Source organism: Morus notabilis, unplaced genomic scaffold (assembly GCF_000414095.1).
Source record: "Morus notabilis unplaced genomic scaffold, ASM41409v2 Scaffold451, whole genome shotgun sequence".
NCBI lineage: Eukaryota > Viridiplantae > Streptophyta > Magnoliopsida > Rosales > Moraceae > Morus > Morus notabilis.
Window position 1 is genome coordinate 462943 of NW_010361080.1, and position 4933 is coordinate 467875.

At 27.8% G+C, this 4933-nt stretch overlaps 1 non-coding gene across 1 annotated transcript; it reads right to left on the minus strand.

Annotated features, from left to right (window-relative positions):
* Positions 1 to 4329: 4329 nt before the first annotated feature.
* On the minus strand, positions 4330 to 4419 carry TRNAM-CAU. Its single transcript is given in 2 exon segments — positions 4330 to 4365; positions 4382 to 4419. It is a non-coding gene; the product is annotated as a tRNA-Met (tRNA).
* Positions 4420 to 4933: the final 514 nt, after the last annotated feature.

Sequence of the window (4933 nt, forward strand, 5' to 3'; positions counted from 1 at the left end):
TCATCTCAGTCAAGTCATATATATATATGTATATATATACACACATACACACAGTAATCTCAAAAGTTTTGATCTTTATGCAAGGAGACTGAGGAAAGGAATAAGAGGGAAAGGAAAAGAGATTGCTGGGAGTTATGGGTGTGGGGGGTTTGGGCAAAATTGTAAATATATATGTATATATATTTTCCTAATAATTTTGTTAGGGAATATATATATATATATATATATATATATATATATATTTATATGTAACAAAATTTTCCCAACACCTCCCATACCATTGATTGCCAGTTCTTCTTCCCTTTCCCTATCTTGTTTCCATTAAATTTGGCTTCGAAATATGAAAGTCCTTATTCAATCAGGTAGTGGTATCATATGCCCATCTTTATTTTAATCTCTTATTTGATTTTCCCTTCTTTTATTTTTCTCCTTACGTATGTTGTTCTACAGATCCAGTAATTATTAATTTATTTGGCACCTGATAAATAAAATAATTATGCTGGTTTAAGATAGAAATGATTATCATAGTATAAACGTATCGCTTTCCAATTTCCATATTTTATATTGCTAATTTTGACATTTTTGTTAAGAAAAAAAAAAAGTGAAAGAGAGAGGAAATAGAAAACTAAAATAATTACCTATCAATATTTGATCTTCTTATGATCAAGATATTGTATGATCTGTTACAGATCCAGAAATTATTTGACTCCTGATAAAAGAATTAAATATTTATGCAATCAATTGTGATAAGAAATGTTTATTATGGTGAACTTGTATCCTTCCGCATTTGATATTGCTAATTTTGACGTTTTTGTAAATAAAAAAAAAAAAAAAGGAATGGGATAGGAAAAGAAACAACAAAAAATCTAACCTTTTTTTTTTTTTTTTTTTTGTATCAAACATTTTATTTTGACTTTTTTTTACATATTTTATTTATGTATCAAACATTTAAATAATGAAGAAATTTATAGAAGTGTTAAAGAGAAGAGAAAAACCATCTTTATTTATGTATATAGAAATTTATAGAGGTGTTAAGAAATTTATGAAATGGTTTTTTCTTCTCTTAACACTTCTATAAATATCTTTATCCGTCAGATGATCAGGTAAATTGCGGGGAGCGAAATTTATAGAAGTCTTAAGAAAAGAGAAAAACCATTTCTATATCTAGATTTGACGGATAGAGAAAAAATACTAATATTTCAGCGAGGGCATTATTCTTAAATATCCTAACTTCTAATCTTTAACCCCTAACTACTTGTGTGCCTTTAGTTTAAGGATTCGTGTTATAGTTCGAATTAATATTTTTTCCCACAGAAAACACACATAAATTGAGAATGATTTTGAATTATAATTCTGAATTCAACTAAACGTCATTTTAAACTTTATGATGTTTACTTGTCAAGATTGAGAAATAAGAATTAATTTCATATTTACATATTTATTTTTATTTTGAAATGAGAGTGAGATTGATAGGCTCTATTTAAATTTAGAATTGAAAGGTTAATTAAAGATTATAAGATCATAAAAAGGTTAATTAACAGGCTCAAGTAATTTTGTTTGGTATGAGAATTTAAAATCAGAGTAATTCTAATCATGATTTTGAAATAGAATCATAATTTATGATTTTAGATTTAAATCATGATTTTAAAACAATAATTTAAAATAAGGAGTTTGAATCACTTTGAATCAAGAGGGGTAGTTTTAGAATCATTAGTGATTCTGATTTAAAACATTATATTAGATTTCGAATCATAATTCATAATCATCAAAACTAAACACTAATTTTGAATTATGACTCAGAATTATGATTCAGAATCATTATAAACAAACACTGATTTTGAATTAAGATTTTAAATTAAGATTCAGAATTATGATTTTGAATTCATCTACTAAACCACCACGAAGAGTTTTCGATCCATAGAAATGTTAATTAAAGATTATAAGATCATAAATATTTAAGGGAGAAATATTCACAATAAACTAAAGGAAAAGTTGTATACTAAAGACCAAAATGGTGCTGAAATGTATAATGCAGAATAAAACTAAAGTGGTGTAAAAATTAAACATGTGATGACGTTAGGGCATCCCATTCTTGATATTTCACTGAGGTTAACTTTAACTCTTTTTATAACTAATTGAAATTCACATATACAAAAGGTTCCGGTAGGAGAATTTAACAATTAAAGCATAATAAATGTTGTATTTGATATTGTAGTTACTTTATAACTCCAACACTTGTAAATAGATTCAAGTATTCATTATACAATTTATATGTCTACAACAAATCAAGTTACCATTTTAATACAGCCGGTAAAACCAGGCAAACGTCTAAATGGGACCCAAGTATTTGTTATGTCAACAGTTGTCTATGATGAATTAAGGCTCACCACTATACGAGGGTATCAAAGAAAGTAAATACAACAGAACAACAGCAAATCATTATAAACGTTAGTCTCGAATTAAGAGAGTTAGATAAGCTTTATTCTTTTACCAAGAGTTTCACCCTATCACCTCAACAATATCAAATTAAAAGGATATATAATAAATAAAAAGAACACTATATGTAAGAAGTAAATAACCACAGTAATTGAATTGAAAAGAACTTATAAAGAGAGAAAGAAATGATGACAACTAAAGGATCACAAGAACAAGAGAGAACGAGAGAATGATCTTAATATCTAAACCCACGTGATTTACAACCCAACTAATAATAATAATAATACTAATAATAATAATAATAATAATAATATAGTAATAATAATAATAATATAGTAATAATAATAATAATATAGTAATAATAATAATAATAATAATACTAATATAGTAATAATAGTAAATCCACTTTTTAAATGGGACAACACACATATACTGTTTTCAACAAATGAAATGACCAATATGGACATCCACATTAAGTGTTATATGGAATGATCAGCAATTCAGCTCAATCCTCCTCTCTGTACGCTAGATTCGCATGCAAGCTCATACCAATATTAGAGGGATATTCTTAGCTCTTTTGAGTGACTACTAAAACATTTCAACGATAACATTAAAAATTATAGCTACATGTTGTTTGAAACCATAATAATACAATGTGTGTTAACATGTATTCTAGACTCAAGGGGAAGATAGATAAAGGTTAAGGTTATTACTATTATTACTATTATAATTATTATTATCATAATAATTATAATAATAATAATAATAATAATAATAATTATTATTATTATTATTATTATTATTATAATTATTATGATAATAATAATTATAATAGTAATAATAGTAATAACCTTAACCTTTATCTATCTTCCCCTTGAGTCTAGAATACATGTTAACACACATTGTATTATTATGGTTTCAAACAACATGTAGCTATAATTTTTAATGTTATCGTTGAAATGTTTTAGTAGTCACTCAAAAGAGCTAAGAATATCCCTCTAATATTGGTATGAGCTTGCATGCGAATCTAGCGTACAGAGAGGAGGATTGAGCTGAATTGCTGATCATTCCATATAACACTTAATGTGGATGTCCATATTGGTCATTTCATTTGTTGAAAACAGTATATGTGTGTTGTCCCATTTAAAAAGTGGATGAGGATGTTAAGTAATTTATATACATGTAAGGACCTTAGACCCAATAGTTTAACATTTTGAGTCAAGTTGGGCTCCTGAAGTGTGTTGGGCTAGTTTCGCATGTAGAGTCTCCCTAACAAATGATATTAGAGCTAATGGAAGCGATTACACTCGGTTGTAGTTCTCACGTTGCCTCTTGTGGAGAGTTAGTGTTCCCACAATTGGTGCTGGTGCAGATGTGGATGGTAGAGCAAGCTTGAGTTGGCTCCCTTTTGGAGTGTGATGCTTAGATTTACCGGCTATTAGAAACTTTGATCCGAGGGGGAGCTCGGTGAAGACACACATGAAGGAGATATTGTTGAGAAGTGTTGTCCTACACGGAAAGTTGATGAGGATGTCAAGTGGTTTATATACATAGAAAGACTTTAGACCCAATAGATTAAGTTTTTGGTCAAATTAAGCTCTTAAAATATATTTAACCAATTTCGCATGTGGATTATTCATAACATTATTTCCACTCATTTTGACATTGTAACCTCGTATAGGCTGCTAGAATGCTTTCAAACTACAAATTTGAGTCAATGCAAATTAATAAACTTTTATATGATCAATGTTTTTTAATTACTTTTTATTTTTTATTTTTGCTGAGTTAGCCGATGAAATTTATGCTGAAACTTAACTCGCTAGATTTGCAAACATATATGGAGTTTTTACAGGAAGATAAAATAAAAATTCTTTAAAAATAATAAAAAAATTGTGGGGTGAGAGAGGCTCGAACTCTCGACCTCAGGATAACTCAACAATGTAGCTATGAGACCTACGCGCTAGCCAACTGCGCCACCACCCCTTCTTGATCATTTTGAAACTTGTAATATACTTACCCTAAATCTTTGATCTACATGCATTTCATTCTTGTAAAAAAAAAACATAAAATCTAGAATCACGATCGTGATGGATGCAATTTAGATTGGATGTTCAGACCAAAAAAAAATTAAAAATAAAAATAAAAAAAATAAAAAAATGAGATTGGATATGTCTACGATTGGGAAAATTAGAATTCCCTACCAGTGGACTACAATCCAACAGACAAGATCCAGATGAGGGTCCGCCTACTCTCTCTCACATCAAATTATAGCTGAAATAAATTAATTTCTTTTAAAAAAACTATTATTATTTCAAAAATTAAAAAATTGGAAATAATCATAAAATTAAACATTTTTTTATAAGTAAAATTAAACCAATTTCAACTCTATTAATCATATCAATTTTCAATAAATATCAAAATAATTATGCAAACCAATTCCATAAATCGAAAATCAAACTTTTTATTAGTAATTGAAAATCAAACTAATTACACAATC